Raw genomic sequence first — 19,478 nt, 5'->3', positions numbered from 1 at the left:
GTTGTTTATTGTGGTCCTGAAATATGAAAGCACACAAAGCCTGAGATGCTGGGACACACCACGACTGCAGGTCAGAGATGATATTAGTGCATGGATTTGCCATCACGCACACAAAACCCACACATCATGCAATACTGCCAAATTCCATAAATGTACCGTGACACAATGGTTACATCTGGAAGCTATTTCTGTAAAAAGCACATAGATGATGTGACCCTGTCTACTCGAGAAACACACTGGTTTGATGCATACAGTGTTCCGCAGTCCATCCTGAAATATGATGTTTAAAAAGCAAGCAAGATTTCAAGTGAAATGTTGTCATAGCTGTAGGTTTCCTATTTAGGCACCAGAAGGGCTTCTGGCTCTGGGTACAGACGGGGTAGGTGAGGCAGTGTTATGGAGTAAGGTACATCTGGCCCAACCTCTGTGTATCACTTTCCCCTCTGCAGAAGGCTGTGGTCACCCCTGGCCTGTGCATCGCTCCAGCACGTCCCCATAGCAGGGGCAGAGCTGTGGGATAGACTCATTTGCCAAGGAGGTCAGTGGGAACAAAGTGAACTCAGCTCCTCACAGGATCGGGCCCATTAATAACAACTTTTTTCTATTTCAAGGAAATGTGTTTAGACAATAAAGGCGTTCAGACATGCAAAGCCACAGGGATTTTCCTGCAAAGCTCATGTGCTGAGAAGTTCGGTTCATCAGTACTGACAATGGCCAGGGACAGACCCAGGACACGGGGTGTGGGACAACAAGGATCTACACACACACGTAGAGAAGCCAACAAGTCAATCCCATCAGAGCTAAACCAGGTAGGAGTCCTTCCTGTGATTTCCCCTTGTGTGTCTCATGTGTAGGCTCGTTCCTGCAAGGCATGGCAGATTCTGACCCAATTCAGCCAACGACTAAACAAGGTGCTTAATTCTGAGCACGCTGTTAAGCACTTTTCCAGCCCACAGCTGAAGAGCTCAGCACAGGTCTATAAGAATCCAACCCCTAATAAATCCAACACAATAAGATGCTGGAGGCACATTCGGGGTGTCAAGAGCCCAGATGGTAGGCAGCGTCCCCCCAGAGCACCGCGATCCCCCAGGCTGAATGCCATATTCAGAGCTGCCTCTTCCCTCCCCTCCCCAAAGGCCTTCGCATCCTCAGCGGGACGCAGTAATTAAGCTGACATGGAAGAATACAACCATTCTTCAAAGGGCTGGCAGATTGTTTGGGGATTTCTCCTGTAGTTGCACAGCTGCACTTGGGGGGAATATGAATATTGGAAAGGACAAAAAAAAAAAGGAAAAGGAAGAAAGTAGAAACAGGGGAACATCAGAAAATGAGGAAAAACAGAGAAGTGTGATGGAGAGAGTGTGCAGGAAAGATAAAACAAAGACAGAAGATAAATCTGTTCTCTTTGTACAAAGTAGCACAGAGAAAGTCGGGATGAGCAGAGCACTCCTGACTGCCAGCACGCCAACAGAGATGTCCAGACAGAAACGCAGCTGGCATGAGACTGAATTGTACTGGTCAGTAAGTTTAAAGTCTCCACAAACGCTGTGTCGAGGGCTGGAATTTGCAGACACAAGCTGCCCTCCTTACTGTCTGGCGTGCAAAAGGAAGGAGTGACACTGGGCAGTATGGGATCTTGCTCTGACTAACCTGATGGGGACCTCCTGTCCGGGCAGCCAGCTCCCGCTGAACCGCTCGGGTGAATGACACAGCCACCATGGGACAGATGCCACAAGTGACTGTGCTGTTTAACAGCAGGGTTGCAAACAAATCAGAGTGAGATACACAACTAGAAGCAGTTTGGTTTCTCAGGGTGAGCAGAAGACCTTGCCCAGGCGCAGTCCAGGAGAGCCCCGTCTGATTTGTGCTGGTCCCTGCCCATTTAATGGCAGACTCCAGAAATCACAAGCGCCTCCAGATGCTCCTTCCGAGCTCTGCTGGGGGACCCAAGTCAGTGTGTGTGCTGGACACATTTAATGAAAAATATTTACCAGACATGTTTATGACCATGGTTTGTCTTCAGTTTCATCCATAACAAATACATTTCCAGAAAAACACAAAGAAGAAAAAATCCTCTGAGGTAAAGAGCAATAGAGAGATAAGTCTGATTAGGAAGACAACTATTAATAGCAATTATGCTTTAATTACTGTGCCTAATCTTTTTGAACCAGCAGTTTCTAGCATGTCCTCTGCCAGAAAAAGAACTTAACTCTCCTGATTCTGTGTTCAATAAGATGTAGGAGGAAAATGAGCGGATCTACTTCCAGTAGATCTATTTCCAGTAGATCCACTGGCAGCTAGATATAGACCTGCTTTCAGAATATTGACATAAACTGCGTGTGAGACAGGATGCCGTGGAGGAAAGGCCGGAGCTGTTCTTCATGGGTTTAACACTCATGTGAGTGTAAACAAGCTTAACACTGCTCTTTGTCTCGACGGCTGCTTCTCCAGGGCGAGGGTATTATGCTCCCAGGCTGCTGCCACAGAATTCCGGGCATAAAAAAGACACTGAAAAGGACATGAAATAGTCTAGACAGAGGGGAGCATTTTGGTGCTGCTGGAAGGAAGCACGGGCTGTGGCTGGGAGCCATGGCTTAGCCGACATTCCCTGTTCCCGCTGCCCGGCAATCCAGGCGTGAGCCCAGGAACACATCCAGCCTCTCCACACAGGGACCTCTCCGGTGGCAGGGTTGGGGGGGGACAGAGCCCTCCCAGAGGGACACCCCTCGCCTCAGTCAGAACTGGCACAAAATGGCCAAGAAGGCAACCCCCCCAAGCTCCACTGCTCCTCGCGGGTCACAGCCAGGTGTCCTCACAAATCCCGGCACTTGGTGATTACAGGGCTTTAGCTAACCCCTGGGTGGGGAGTGGAGTTGAGGATTATCCTGTTGGATGAACACAGCTACATTGTGATGGTATACAAACGTACGTAAAAGTCCCCACTGACAAATCACAACGTGGGCTGCTTCTCCAGGGCGAGGGTATTATGCTCCCAGGCTGCTGCCACAGAATTCCGGGCATAAAAAAGACACTGAAAAGGACATGAAATAGTCTAGACAGAGGGGAGCATTTTGGTGCTGCTGGAAGGAAGCACGGGCTGTGGCTGGGAGCCATGGCTTAGCCGACATTCCCTGTTCCCGCTGCCCGGCAATCCAGGCGTGAGCCCAGGAACACATCCAGCCTCTCCACACAGGGACCTCTCCGGTGGCAGGGTTGGGAGGGGACAGAGCCCTCCCAGAGGGACACCCCTCGCCTCAGTCAGAACTGGCACAAAATGGCCAAGAAGGCAACCCCCCCAAGCTCCACTGCTCCTCGCGGGTCACAGCCAGGTGTCCTCACAAATCCCGGCACTTGGTGATTACAGGGCTTTAGCTAACCCCTGGGTGGGGAGTGGAGTTGAGGATTATCCTGTTGGATGAACACAGCTACATTGTGATGGTAACCAAATGTACGTAAAGGTCCCCACTGACAAATCACAACGTTTTCCAGTATGATCTCATGGACTTGAAACAACTTTGTGGGTATCTCAGGAGCCTATTCCTATTCTGTTCTATTCCCTCATGGACTTTGGGGCAAATATTTTTAAAAGTAAACTTCAATAGTGTTAACTTTTGACAAATATTGAAGTATATCAAAAGCAAATAGACTGGTAAAAAAAAACAGCTACATTTCAAAACATTTTCCCATCTTGTAGATGCTGGATCTTGGGTTAATGCACCAGGATAGGACCTGGAGGTGGGGGAAGTGTCTTCCTTCTTCTCTGTAGAAAACTGGTGAACAAGAAGCCGATTGTCTAATGCTAAAAACGAATCTTTTTGTACATCTGAATAATCAGTCCTACCAAGCACTGTGGAACAATTGACCTTTGCTTGAAATCACACATAAATCTAAAGTATACAGGAAGATTAATCGGTGTATCTCAGAACTTCTACCAAAAACTTGAAGCTTTGGACCAAGTTGATGAGAGTCCCCAGGATCAAACTTGGCACAAAGACACTGAAAGTTAACACAGTGGAATGGTCAGAATAGCGACCTTGCAGCAGCGAGGAAAGAAAAGCTGTCAGCAGCATCTCACCCCACAGATAAACCAGCTCCTCTGGAAGCACAGGGCGCTGTGACACCCTGGAAGCTCATTTTCAGCAAACACGGCACGATGAGAGCCACCGCAATCAACGGCTCTCAGCAATTTAATCCAGCCTTGAAAAGAAATTCATTAAAGAACCTGCTTGGGAAGAGAAAGGGATTGAGGTGAAGGGGCCACCCCAAGGCAGAGCCCGGCCCCGGTGTGAGGGTGGGTGTGTGGGGCACAGCCAGCACCCGGCAGGGGAAGTGCCGCTGCCCCATCCCGGCCCCGAGCTGGGCAGGTCCCAGGAGAGCGGCTTCTGGAGGAGCCCAGAGGAAGGAGTCGGGCTCAGAAAGGGCTGAATGAGAGGTGCATTGCAAGTACCGTCCTTCTTACACACAAAAACACTACCAAGCACTGTGGAACAATTGACCTTTGCTTGAAATCACACATAAATCTAAAGTATACAGGAAGATTAATCGGTGTATCTCAGAACTTCTACCAAAAACTTGAAGCTTTGGACCAAGTTGATGAGAGTCCCCAGGATCAAACTTGGCACAAAGACACTGAAAGTTAACACAGTGGAATGGTCAGAACAGAGACCTTGCAGCAGCGAGGAAAGAAAAGCTGTCAGCAGCATCTCACCCCACAGATAAACCAGGTCCTCTGGAAGCACAGGGCGCTGTGACACCCTGGAAGCTCATTTTCAGCAAACACGGCACGATGAGAGCCACCGCAATCAAGGGCTCTCAGCAATTTAATCCAGCATTGAAAAGAAATTCATTAAAGAACCTGCTTGGGAAGAGAAAGGGATTGACACGAAGGGGCCACCCCAAGGCAGAGCCCGGCCCCGGTGTGAGGGTGGGTGTGTGGGGCACAGCCAGCACCCGGCAGGGGAAGTGCCGCTGCCCCATCCCGGCCCCGAGCAAGGCACGTCCCCGGAGAGCGGCTTCTGGAGGAACCCAGAGGAAGGAGTCAGGCTCAGAAAGGCTGAATGAGAGGTGCATTACAAGTACCGTCCTACTTACACACAAAAACATGTCCTAAGGAAGCAGCTGAGACCCTTACCTATTCTTTGGGGAGAAAAAACAGTAATTCGGTGAAGAGCAGAACTAAAGACACCTGATTTCCAAAGCACCTGTGTTCTGCCCCTACATACCCCTCCTGAGGGGTCTTCAGTCCTCCCCTCTCCCTTTAGCTCAACGGGACGACTGCTCTGTGTCTCTCTGAGCAGTCACCCATTTTCTCGTCCCGCTGAGGAACACGGGGCCTTGCAGACCCACACGCTTCTGCCACAACCAGACAAGAGGCACAACAGCTCTTGGAGGGGGACCTGCAGAAAGATGGTGTGACTGTAAAGCTTCATTTCTTGGAAAAAAACTAGGCTAAAAATGTAGATCACTGTAACAGCAACAGTCCTGAGGAAGAGGCTTAAGAAGCTGTACTAAAACCACCTGAGGTTGACCTTTCTGGAAGAGGTCCCCGGGAATAATTACTCCTCTCTGGCTGCCTGCTGGTTGCTCCTCCTTTGTCCCCAGCAGGACCGTGCCCCCGGTGTCTGTTCTTTGGCCAAAGACACCTCCCCATCAGGCACAGGACCACATGGGACACAGCTGGTGGTGGCAGCCCTGGGCACATCGCTTTGCCTCCACACAGCCTGCTGCAGCGTCACGCACCCCGAGCACCGCGATGCCATTACACTGAGGGGGTTTGTTATTAAATCCCAGTCACTCCGAAGTAACTGAATTATCCAAGTTTTAGTTGAACCAATTAACTGATATAACGTACGACTCTTGCTTTCTTAAATGAAGAGAATCATCTTGCTTTCTGCTCATGTCTCACTGTGAAAGTGATTTCTTAAACACTTTAATCTAATTAACTGTTTGAGGCTGAGCAGCTGTTGAAGGAGCTCAGGTGATGAGAGTTGGACGTCGCTGTACGTGGTGCTAACCAAGGAGAAAAAGGTTGTGAGGGTGAGGGGGAGCTTAGGAAAACAATGTCCTTCTTAGGACACATGAGTTTAAAGGCAGGGAGAAGCATGTTCAGAACGCACTGGCTGTGGTCCTCCCCCAGAGAGTGAAGCTAAATAAAGGGGTGCGTGTGACTGAGACCACCAAACCCCAGCCACAACGGGGAACTCAAGGATGCCCAGACTGACCCCAGCACTTCCCGATCCCAAACGCCTCACCCTCACCCTGCCAAACGGTCCCTCCGGGGGTTTCCCTGCTCTGCTGTGATGCTGCACGGGAAGGAGTGCCCTGAGCATGGGTTGTTGTGCACAGGCAGGTATTTCACACTGCAGCTGGAAGGTGCCCGAGGTGGAGCCTGACGCTGCAGAGCTCTGCCAGAGCAGGTAGAGTCCCCGGCATCCAGCGAGTCATCCCCATAGCAATGACCTTGGAAGCCTTTGTCATGGGAAATTACAAGAGCACAGGCCTTGATTAGTTCCCTGTGAATGAAACAGCCGCTGGATTGTCTCTTAGGTGGGCCTGAGGGTAGCACTGGAGTACAAAGGGAACGTAATTGTACTGGCCCATACAGGCAAGGTGACAAGGAATGTGGGTCAGAGTATGGTGTGTGGCAAATAAAAACTGTATTTAATGTAAATTATCTGCCAGAGTTTCTATCTACAAATCAATAGTGAATCAGAGGGAAGCATCATGGATTAATTCTAATTGGCCCTTACAATGTTATTATAAAATAAAGGATGAAATATTCTAAATGAGACTCTAAATGAAAGAAATAAAAAAGGAAGCAGATTAAATTGCACATTTGTTACTAATGTTTACAAACACGATACTGAATCTCACAACCTACACACTTGAGCGGATTTTAAATTAGAACTGAAATAGAGGTTTTCTTCTTTTTCTTATCATGGCATTTGAGTGCCCATGGCTACACCCTGGGATTTCCCCTGCAGAGCACACCAGCCCATAGCAGTTGGGGTAATAACCGAGTCAGGCTGGGATAAGGTCCCAGGAGTCCTGGTGGCACTGCTCCCCATCTGCCCAGTCTGCCCAGTACATCCCAGTCAGCCCTGACACCAGACATGCCTATCTAGTCCATCTGTCCTCTCCACTGTGGCTTTAAATAGGAGATGGGCAAATGCAGCCTCACGTGAGGGCACTGCCTGGGGTGGTCTCTGCACCCCACTTGGGCACCCCACGAAACAGCACCTTCATTGGGTCAGCACAAGGGCAATAAGGGGCCAGGGCTGCTCTCCATGAGCAGCAGAGAGGAACCAGGCCTTCTGACAGGGTGCAGAAGGCGAGAGGAGCAGCAGGTCTGCAGCATCTTCCCTTCCCCAGGACAGCCAGCCCCTCTGCCCAGCCCACCGCCACCCAGAAGCAGCCTGGCTGCCATGGCTCCTGCAGCTGAGGACCATGAGCCACTGATGGTGGCCAGCCCAGGAGCAGGACTTTGGAGCACACAACGTACATGTGATTCCCTTGGCCATCTGAGACAGTGGCCCAGACACTGAAGTGCCAGAGCCTGACAAGCTTCCACCCCAGATGGGTCCTCAGGCAGGATTTCACTCCCCCTCAAGCCCGTCCCACCAAATTCTCTACTTGTGGGAGAGAAGAGGAAATGAGAGAGGGATGAGGGGTGGTCACATCCCAAATGTCAATGACATTTGTGCTCCCCTGGTATTTTGAGAGTCTGGCTAGATGCAGGGATGGGATGAGAGGAGGGCATTGAGGGCATCTCAGTTGCTCAGCTGCTGCATAAGCAGATTAACTTCCCATGCGGCTGATCCATGGAGAAATGGATCAGCAGGAGTCCCTGACAAAGACAGATTTCTCCCCGACTCACATTCTGCTTGCTCACAGTAAACACTGGGTGATGTTATTTACGTGACCTGTCTTCTCTTCTCTGACTTGCATCACTTTGCTACTCAACCTCCACCCTGGGTCACAGCCATCTCACGACATTAGGCCCATTGCTGCAGCAGCCCTGACAGTCAGTGTTCTCCGAGCAGGAGGGAGTGAGGTTGGAGGGCACCAGGCCCACTCTGCTCTCGGGAAGACAGAAGCTGAGGCTTGAAGAGACCATTCCCATCTCTCCCAGTCAGCAGCTGCTGTGCTGGGCTGCTCTGCCCTTGGGAAACTCCTGTGTGTGCCACAGGTACCGTACAGGGAGGCAGGAGGACACAGGTGGAGGTATCTCCCGGAGGGGGAAAGCACCGATGGCCGTTCAAGATGTTTCCCTACATCCAGCAATCCTCCTTTTCCCCCTCCCAGTGCCTGACCCGATGTGCCTCCTTCAAAGCATCCCTCCCAAGGACACCCCGGGAATGAGGCAGCCTGGCTGTGTCCCACAGCATTCTCCTTGTCTCATCCCAGCCCTGTACCAGCTCCCCGTGAGAAGCTCCTCGTGGTGATGGCTTGTCTTGGGTGCCCTTCTGAGGCTCCGAGTGCTCTGAGTCAGCTCCCCCTGCGCTGCCAGCCCCGAGCCACCGCCGGAGCTCATGGAAATTTACTGCCAGGCATTCAGCGAGTTACTCCAGCCTCACACCATGGAAGAGGGAGCACAATTGACCCTCTTGTTCTGCATCTCTTGGCTCAGAGGGCCTAATTAGACTGAACATTTAAAAAAATAATTGAGTGACGAGAGGGAAGTATTTGGCACTTCGAGAGCAACAAAATATTTGGAGCGGGTACGTGGCAGAGGACAGGGAGCAAAAGCAAGAATAGGAAGAATCACATTCACAGTGGTAAAGAAATAGCATTTTCTCTGGAAGCATTCTTTAAACAATCTGTAACCTAATTCAGCACATCAAAGACCGTTCAGTTTGTCAGTGCCCTGGACGGACACGGTACTTCAGGCCAGCTCTAACTTCCAAGGACACAAGCACTTCCCTGGACTTAATGGAACCATTTGCTCTTAAAAACATATCCCATTACTGACCCGCATCAGCTTTTCCTTACCCTGGCTCGATATTGCTTTTGCCTTTGGGGGAGCAGCTACACAACCTCTGCTTCCATTTCCTTTAAGATTAGAGGCCAGGATTAGGATTTTACTGCAGTGATTTATGTCTGCTTCCATTTCCTTTAAGATTAGAGGCCACGATTAGTGATTTATGCTTAACAGAAGAGACCTGGGAAGCTGCCCAGTCCACCTTAAAGGACATATCCTGTACACTGTCCCGCCAAGGAGGGACTCCAGCACCTCTAGTTTGAGGCTTCTCTAAACCAGACCCACCTGATCCTCCTCAGGCACCAGTGAGCTGGGAGATTGCTGTAAAGAGCTTCCTCTCTTCTCCTCCTCCTCCTCCCCTGCCCAGGCTGCCTGAGATATTCACCGCCCTCTGGGAGCTTCCCAGATGAGAGAAGTCCCGGGGAAGATGAGCACACTGGGAGTAAGGCTGAGTACAGCTCTGTGCTGGGAAGGCAGTAAATATCAACTGCTGCAATGGCTGCTAGTTTATTGACACCTAAATTTAATTACAAAAGCACACATTTCATATAACTGAAAATATGTTAATGCACATGGACAGCTCTTCTAGTCCTCAGCTCAATAAACTGTTGCTTTTCCTATACTGAAATGTCAATTCCTCTTAGAGCAATAAAGAAAATCTGACAAAATTCTCATCAGTAGCCTATAATTAAAATCCTGATTTTTCTACCATGAAATAAGAAGTAAATACATGAGATCCTCAAGTATGAAAATAAGTGTTTTTCAACCCATCTGTTGTAATAATAATTTGGTTTCTTTTTTGTTTAGGACAAAGGAATGTGTTCTTAAACTACGCGTGGGAATACTAAAGCATGTTTCAAATTAAGGTCATGGTTTGACACCGGAGTGGCAATCTATGATGCTCCATTTGCTGCTCGCTTAGTCTACAAGAAAAAAACCCCAAACGCTAATCCAGGAATCGGAGCTGTAAACTAAATGAGGTGCACACACCGCAGAAGGAACTGGTCCATTGGGACAGTGCTGTTCCTGCACTCAGACACAATTGTAATCACCTGCTTCCAGCCAAAGACCCCGCGCTGCAGAGCTCTTCCCCTGGAGCTGCCTTTCCCAGCTGCCTTCCCGAGCGAGTGGTAAATGGCAGCAGCCACTGGTCTGTACGTTGGGGAAAGCAGAAGAATTAGCCAGGCTGCAGTACGGCTCCTTACGGCCCAGTGAGCTCGCTTTGAATCCCTCAATCCTTAATAAGCGTTTGGCCTTAATTGCTGATTATATCTTAACCTAGTACTTATGCCATAATTGATGAACATTGTTTGCAGCGCAGTTTTATGGCTCTTCAATACAGATGGAAAGTCTTGCTTCAGTGCCCCTGCAATTGGATCCTCTCTCCATCCCGCGTCGCACGGCGGTGCCTGGCACCATCTAGTGCTGAGATGCCAGGCTGTGGCAACAAGTCACCTCAGATGTCACTGGTCCTCATTAGAGCAGCTCTGTCAGCTGGAGTCAAAATACCTTCTCAAAACTGCAGGTGACACTGCCCTGGGGGGGGCACAGAGCCCCTCGGGAACACCGGAGTCTGGGGAGGGGGATGGACACATTTCTGGAAAATGCAGAATATGCTCAACTCCTGCAGGTTTCCCTGTGACTGAGCTGTGTTCCCCTTACAGGGCTGGTGCCAGGGACAATAAAGAGAGATTTCGTCATGTGAACCTTTACAGACTGTGACAAAACAGTTGGGGTTTTTGATGGATAGATCAGAAGATTCCCCCGTGAAGCCAGGGATGCTTAAACACTTTAAAATCTTGGTCTCAGGCAATTATTAAATTTAGTACAAGCAACAACAAACATAAACCTGTCACCATCCCAACCATTTCATAAATCAGTTACTTTAGCAGCACTCAGGTTATCAAATTAATCTTTTTTAAAAGATGTTTCATGACAGTCTGTTTGAAACCAACACTCATTTATCAGAAAGCATCTTGATACAATACAAAGTACCAGACAGAAGGGGGTTTTGGAATAAGACACACTTACATAATGGAGAATTGTCTACTACCTTTTAGAACCTTGTATGAAATAGAGTTAAATTAAGTCTCCTGGAACCAGCATCATGCTGCAGATGGAGTCTTTATCAGAAGGCAATTCCAGCAGCCATAGTTGAGAAACGTCTTCATTGTCCAGGGAGAATAAAAATAGAGTATCTGCCCTTGGAATACACAAAGGTCTATATTGTGACCATAATCATCTCAAGAAAGTGAGGTAATAGATACACTTTGATACCTTTTCTTGAAACTTTAAGGGCATGGTTTGAAATTTGTATCATCCTGGGCTCTCTCCAATTCCCACAAATAAATCCAGTAACAATTAGCAATAAGTGGATATGGTTGTGTGTGACTTCTAGTACCATCACATACACTCCTGGAGGCAACAGCTGTATCTGTGTCACCTAACACACTTTTATAAAAATGCTTACAGTATTTTTTTAAGATGGTCCAAGAATTTTATTGGCAGCAGTAAGGCCTTCGAAATCTGGCACAGCAATACCCCCTCGAGCTAGAGAAGTCTTTGTCCCATGGAATCTCATTTATATTTAGCAGAGTTAAATTTAAATTATTATTTCCCTTCTCTGCTTGTGTTTCCCAGCAACAAAACAAAAGAGTAACTGAATATGAATGTTTTGTGAAACCACTAGAGCACTGTAAGACAAAAGCACCACACCACTGCTGTACTAGAATACTTGTCTTCGCTCCGGCTGAGCCACAGCCACTCTGTCACGGGGCCTCTAACCTTCTCCCTCTGGAAGCAGGGAATCCCAAAAAGCTTTCGGCACCTTCTCAGGGGTCACAGCAACACCCATCTCCAAGGATATATATATTTATTTATTTTTCCTCTGGGCTCTTTGCAGGATTTAAGTTCAGGTATAAACCCATTTCCAGTGCCACACTCACTCCTCATTTCCCACACAGGCAGTTCTTGGGTATTATATTGCAAAAAGGGAATTTAAATCAACACTCGGCCTTTTCAATAATTATTCACTCCTAGATGAGTTCCTGCCAACATCTGGGCTTTTCATCCTTGCCGCAAATGTCATTTGTTATTAAAGGAACTTCACAGGCCCCTCAGAGCTGCACACATGGCTGTGACTGCTTCTATTAAAAAAGAAAACAAACTTACTTCTGGGGAAATGCTATTTAGAGAAAACACCTTTTTCCAAAATGCCAAGCTCTGCACTGAACGTCCCCAGCTGCCTCTCCCAACCACAGGTGCTCCTGCTCCCGACCTGCACAGGCGCTTCAAGCCGAACGCTGCTCCCTGGGTACAAACCTACTCTTCAGACTGTTTTTTGTCAGGAAGTGCTGCCATTTGATGAGTCAATCCCAGAGGTCCTTGGCTCGTTTTCATAATGCAACATGTTATAAGAGATTAATTCTGATGCCTCACTCCAAATTATTCTCAGAAAGATTTCCAAATCCTAGACATCCGTAAATAAACTTAATACCATTTCAGCTATAAAACAAAAAGTACTGACACTATTGCACTTTCTTTTCAAGTTGTTCCAAGGGCCATCTTTGTCCTTAAGAGATAAAAGTGAACATTTGCCTTAGAAGTCAACAAGCCTTAATTGTCTTCTGCAGCCAAAGTTACATTTTATTTCAGAGATGGAAAAGATGTAGCTGAGAAGGTTCTGAACCAAAATCAGAACCAAGAAAGTGGTTCTGTCCCTCCTGTTCCCCCTCTGCCACAATTCCTTACCTTGACCCAGGTATCACAAACCACCTGGTCTTCCTTCCCCCACCCTTCTGGTTTCTTTACAGCTTTCCCTCCTGTTTCTTTTCTTTCTTTCCCCATAACTGTTTGACTGGGTTTGCACAGCTTTAATTCCTACTGCATATTGCCCTCCGTCCCTATAGAACCATTCCTTGACAAGTAAATCTACCCGAGGATGTGCTAAAAAGAGATGCCTGAACTGATGGGCTGCCTGTCTGACCTCACCCGCGGTGGTTCCCCTTCTTGTTGTTACTCCCAGGATAAAAGCTGCTTTTGATGCATGACAGGAGTGTCTGTACAGTTCTTCAAACACAGCAAACTGAAAATAAGGCAGGAAAAGCAACAGCACAGACTTTGAGTAGCTGATACGCACTGCTTGCTTACAACATACACTTGTAACGTGCACGTGTAGGTGCCAGTAGGTCCCTGCCTGTGTGCAGGGACATGAAGACGTGAGCTTCTGGAGCTTTCTCCTCTTCTTTTCCTGCCCTCTCCAGCAGCACCACCTGCCTTCTCTGCAGCAACACAGGGAAGGGGCACCTGAGCCTGCTGAAAGCCGTGGAAGAACAGGAGCCGTTTGTGACTTTGACAAGATAGACCATTTTACCCATCAAAGACATGAAGTCTCTTCCAAGACAAATGTCATTAATAAACCTCAAAAACATTGTTTAGTCTTCTTGTAATGAGTTTTGATAAAATCTCAAATGACGAAAGAGTTGTTGGGAAAGTACAGGTGGTGGCCACTGTGCAAGACAGCTCCACCCCATCTCCCAGCTGAAACAATCGTATTGAAAAATAAAATTACCTCTCCCCAGTCACCTGCTGGAGTGTTGTGCTGGTATGAAAAGCTTGTTATTTTAACTGGACTCTGACAAATCTACACCGAAATGTTAGGAGGCTCTGCTGCTCATTTTGACAGTTGTTCAGCCTACCAACAGATGGAGTATGTTAATCAGTTTTTAAAGTATATGCTAAAAGTCTGGGCTAATTTAAGTTCTGTGTTCAGAATGTTTGCAAAAAACACAAACTTGTAATACATGCAAAAAACATTCTGCTGCAGTTGGAAGGAAACAATCTTAGAATATTAATTATATACTTTTAAAATCACTATTTTTCCGCAATGCTGAATAGACAATAAAATAAGCATGTTCTCTTATGCAGTTTTCACTATTCTAGATCTAATTTTAGATCTAAAATTTTAACTCTACAGTGTTATTTCCACTACTTAAAAAGAGGAAAAAAGTCTGGAGTGAGTCAGAGCAACACCCCAGCCAAGAAACACAAAATGAAGTCCCTGAAGGCAATTCAGCCTAGGAATATTTTCTCAAGGCTCTTCTTATTAACAGCAAAATAATTCAAGCAAATGGATACAGCTCTAGACCTCTGGCCGTGGCTGGACCTGACACACTGCAGTCAGAGCCGATGGAAACAAATGCCAAAACCCCGGAGGTGGCCCTGAGGGGAGGCTCTGACACTCCCCCAGCATCACCCTCCTCCTGCCGCCCCGCTCTCCGAAACCCCGCGAGGGCTGTCACAACTCAACCTGCCTTTGCTGCTCCCTGGAAACCTGCTCCTCAATCACTGCCGCTCTCACACACAACTTTTTTGGATGTTGATAACTTACTGATATTTTTTTTTCTATCAGCACCTGGTTCCTTCTGCCTGAACTCAAACCTAAGCCCGTCTTTCTGACGGTTCTTCCTGCCCGTACAACTATTGCCTTTATTATAGAGTGCCTTTTCTCTTAGCTTTGTGTTAGATCTGCACAAAAAATAAACAAATATATCTAAGCTTATCTTTCATTTAAAATCCTGCTTCAGACTCTGAGGGGATCAAAATACTTGACTAGAACAACAACTCAGACTTTTTTGTTGGTTTAAATGACAAAAATGTCACAGCAATAACAACACAGAACACTCCTTCTAAAAATAGCACATGTGGGGCTCTTAGTATTTCCAAATTCACAGTGGAAGAGAAAAAAAGGGGAAATAAATAATCAGCAATCCCTTTGCAAAGTAAAATGCCTGAAGGGCAAAAGAAAATCAAACGTTATTATGCATTTCATCAGCCAAACCATCCTGCTGAGGGAAGCCAACCCAAGAGAAGGTCTGTGCCTGGGCTGCGAGTGCCCCGGCCGGCTGCGGGGAGCTCTGGGTGCAGGAGGCAGAGGATGGACCAGGCAACAGCCCGGGGAGCTGCAGGCACTTGGAAGTCAGTGTGCATATTCCTGTAGCCTTTAGGAACCTCACTGAGTATCCGTTCATCACGAGGTACGCCCTAGATCCGATCCAGGAACTAATGAAGTGTGTTTTCCCCCTCGACCTGTCTCCTCTGAGAGCATCCAGCAGCATTTGATTTCTCAGTTACCCTTTTTACCACTGTCGGCATTTTTTCAGCACACGATCCCTTTTCTAACACAGACTTCTACAGCCGAAGTGTTTTTAAATGTTTTCTGCTCACCACAGTATTGATTAATAGACCAGGAGAGAGGATGCATTTCTTCAGGCTATTAGCGTTCAGGCCTTGATTAGGAAACACAGGGCAGGCAGGAAGACGTGTGGGCAGCAGCAGTGCACAGATCAAACCCGCAGTTCCTCAGCTTGGGAGGTTGCTTTGAATGATTTCTTCCTTTTCAAGGGCTCACATGCTGCAGCTTATACTGCTCTGCTGTGACCACTCAGCTCTAAGCATTCTTCCTTGGAAAATGTTAACACATTCCAAAACAACAAAAATGTTATATTATCAAGTCTCTCCACGCTTTTATAACACCCTAGTAATGCTAACAGAAAATTAATTCAATTAGTTAATATTTCTTCTCTGTGACTTATAAAAAAGTCCATAAATACTGGCTGCATTACTTTTTCTTGATTATCTTAACAAATATGCCGTAAGAGTTTGCTATTTTATTGCTATTCATTTTTTTAATAACACTTGTATATATTAATATATCAGCAGCAGACAATAGGTCTGCAGAACCTCAGCAAACAGCAACCCTTGCCTAAAGAGATTCCAGGGTAAGTTCTGAATCTTAAGTGAGCGCACCTTCCCTCTGCAGTTCCCCTCTGCCCTCCAGGCTTCACAGCCTGGCACAGAAAAGCTGTTCCAAACTGGTATTTTTTGATTGCTGCAGCATTTACCAAGAACCACGCTTCCCACTGCAGCAGCACCAGCAAGGACAGCGCGTTTCCGCACCTTGTTACACCATCTGTCAGTCATCACCGATGTTCTTTATGCTTCGCTGTTTCTTCCAGGCTCCACACTCCCTGGAACACCTCATTTATCCCCAAGAGGACCATGTCCCAGGGGTGCTTTTGCATCACTTTGTGCTTTGGCTCTCAGTCCCCAGAAATGCGTTCCTGTGGGAAAGGCCACACAATGTCACGGGGATGGTCCCTCCGTGCAAATGCTCAGGAGCCAAGGACATGGTGACCCTTTGCCTCGTGTGCCCTCTCAGTGGTTTAGGTTAGAGCAGTCTGAATCTCAGCCCTGTGTTTAGCAGCCCTTGAGGAACTGCTCTTTACTGATTTACGTAACAGCTTTTTAAATTCATTTGTATTTTTGACCTCCACAATGCAGCGGTGGTGATGCACAATTAAATTGTGCAGTGTGTGGAAAAAGTTATGTCCTTCTCTTTAATCCTGCTGCCCAGTAATTCCGCCCAGTGCCTGCTAGTTGTACTGGCAAAGGAAACACCCAATAATCTTTCCTATTCATCTTCTTCATAACATTCACTATTTTAAATATCACTATCACAGTCCTCCTCCCTCTCTTCCTTTCCAAACTCTCCTGCCATCTCCTCAAACAGAAGCCATTCAACACCTTTGATCACCCCTCATTTTGTAACCTTTTCATAACCCTGAGATCGGAACCACTCTGTTCACGATGCAGAAGAGCAGTGAAAATTCATACACTGACAGTAACTTCCATTTTACTCTTAATTTCTATCTTGCCAGTTCCCAGGATTCACTTCCCTTTCCCTGCCCCCCTTTTTAACACCCATGAGATAAAGGAGACGTTATCACAGGGAGCTAAGAGCCCTCTGCGTATGTGGCATTGCAATCATTTTCTTTCTCCTCTATGCATTATTTGACATTTATCGAAATGGAATTCCTCTGCTGTTCTATTTACTCACTTACCCAGTGTCATGAAATTCAGCAACCCTTTCTAGTCAGCTTCATTTCTGATTATGATGAAAAATGACATATAACTCCCACAAATTACATCGCTTTGCTATTCTTTTTTTCCTCTGATCACTTAGGAATATGTGGAAAAAGATGGGTCACAAACCGACACTAGCAAACTAGTTATTTACTCCATTCTTCCTTTTATCTAATTGCTACTCCATGAGCAAACTTCTCTCACTTTATAGCTTAATAGTTCAAGAACCTTTGGCAAGGGACCTCAAGAAAACGTACTTAAAAACTCAAGAGCACGGTGACGATCAAATCATCCACCCGCATTTGCTTTTTGACTCCTTCAGAAATCTCCAGTAAGACCTGGAGAACTGACCTTCCTCCAGAAGAGCGGTGCTGGCTCTCTCCAGGTACACCGTCTGGTGATGAGCCCAAAGCTCGGGTCAACTCGCCAGGTCAGGCTTCTCCTTTGTAGTTCTTGAGGTTCCTCCTGGAGGAGGTCAGCGTGAGCAGTGTCCTGGCCACCCAGGTGGAACGACTGCTGGCAGCCAAGCAGTGTCAAGTCTGAGTTCCTTTAAAATCTTCTGTTCTGGTCCTTAATATCTCGTCAGTCACTTCAAAACTTTAACTCCACTGGCATCTCCAGTTCCTCCGACACAGACCCACCCCAAGAAAAGGCTCCGCTCTGAGAAGAATCTTCAGCAGTGAACAGAAATGCAGCGTCTTTTCTGCCACAGCCATATTTCTCCTTGCTCACTCCTTTTCACCCTTTTGCTGGAGCTGGTGGCAGGGGATCAGGTCTCAATTTTAATTAATGTGAACGTTTTTGTAGGCCTTCAGGAAGCTTCTCTCTGAGGTCATTGTGGCTGTTACACAGCGGTTCTACACTTAACTTTACAGATTGCCATTTCTAGTTTATTTGGTCAGGCACAACTTCTCTTTCTTAGAAAGATGGCTTTTAACATCAAATCGTCTCTCCAGCTCTGTTAAACTACACTGCCATTTCTGAGATATTCCAGAGCGTTTTGGTAAGTGACCTGCCCCTGGGCCGAGTGTCTAATACTCTGTCTTGAAGTAATCTCTGCATTACAAACCTTAAACGCTTTTCTTTTGACAAACCTCCTTGTTTCGCAGAGCTCCCCTTTCCAAAGTTAAACATTACTATTGCAAATTTTGATACTTTTTTTTATTTCTACAAGGATGCTAAATCTGAATACCTTATGGCTACTCTTACAGAGCAGCTCTTCAGTAGAAAGATCTGGAAGCATGTAAGGTTTTGATACAATCCCAAATTTTCTTTATGTCCTTCATTTTCTCCAAGGTAAGTACTGTGTTTAAAACTTAGTTCTTGCGCTTGCAGTGTGTGTCACGGTGACAATTGTGCAGTGTCCACCAGACAATGGCTCACAGTGATGAGGTAAGAGCCAAAGAAGCCAAGACAAACCGTTGTGAGGGACCAGCCAGGATCCTGGTCAGAGGCTGAGCTGAAGATGCTGAGACAGGTGATTTCAACACACACTTCAAGATTACAGTCAGATGCTCAGGAAAAGGGAGCAGGAATGCAGCCTTTCCAACCAGGAAAAGTGCACTAGGACTTGATCATGGGGCCTGGCATGTAGCTGGAATTAAATGGGAAATGAATCAGGAAAAGCAAACTGCCTGGTGTTGCCTCACCTCCCAGAGACGCAAAGGCAACCACCAAAAACCTGCAGAGGCCGGTCTTTTCCCAGGTGGACACAGCTCCCTGGTGGGACCGGGACTTTGGTGGAGCAATGGCTCTGGGGGCTCCCATACACCCCCCAGAAACGGCTGAAACAGGAGAGGGGAGGGAGATTCCCGAGCAGGCTTTTCCAGGCTGGTAAGAAATCAACGTGTGAGAAATCCAGGTGTAGTTCTGAGCTCACATTTGTTATGTTTATGTTGTATTTACATTATTTAAACAAACATTTCCGTTCTCCCAGTGCTCAGGTTCGCAGACAGTGAGGGCAGCCAGAGAGAACAAGCTTAACAGAGCGGACTCAAACCCCTGTCACTGCCCATCTGCACAACCAAGTAAGAGTTGCAAGACCAGATTTAGAAAGTGAATCTACACCGCCATCTGCAGAAAGCAGATTGGCAAATTAATTGGCTACTAGCATAGCAGCAATAAAGAGTGCTGAAGTGCAAATATTGGGATGCACATATGGTATAGACCCAGGTGGAAAAGAGAGGGGCATATATATGTGCTGCACCTCAGGAATGTAGTTTATACTTCACACCTTAAATGTTCTTTTTCCTCCTTTTAGGAGGAAAACTGATCCCTGTTTCTCTCATATCCTCTCAACGTTATTTTGCCGGCTGGAGGGGGGATTTATATCACCCACGGGCATCAAAAGCAGAGGGGGGTGCCTGGGCCTGCTGCTGTGCTCCCCTCCATCCCCTGCTCCAGCCCAGCTCTAACCCCCGTGCGGGCCATGTGCCACAGCCACGAGAGGTTCACGGCTGGTGAGGCAGCCTGATTAAGAATTGCTGCTTTACCCGTGTATTTCTCACAGAACAAAGCACGCCCTTCCCCACAGGGCTCCGGAGCTACGCTCTGCTGCCTCAGGAAGCCCCTTTCA

This window comes from Calidris pugnax, unplaced genomic scaffold (genome assembly GCF_001431845.1).
Source record: "Calidris pugnax isolate Ruff unplaced genomic scaffold, ASM143184v1 scaffold187, whole genome shotgun sequence".
Taxonomy (NCBI): domain Eukaryota; kingdom Metazoa; phylum Chordata; class Aves; order Charadriiformes; family Scolopacidae; genus Calidris; species Calidris pugnax.
Note: the sequence above shows the minus strand (reverse complement) of the source record.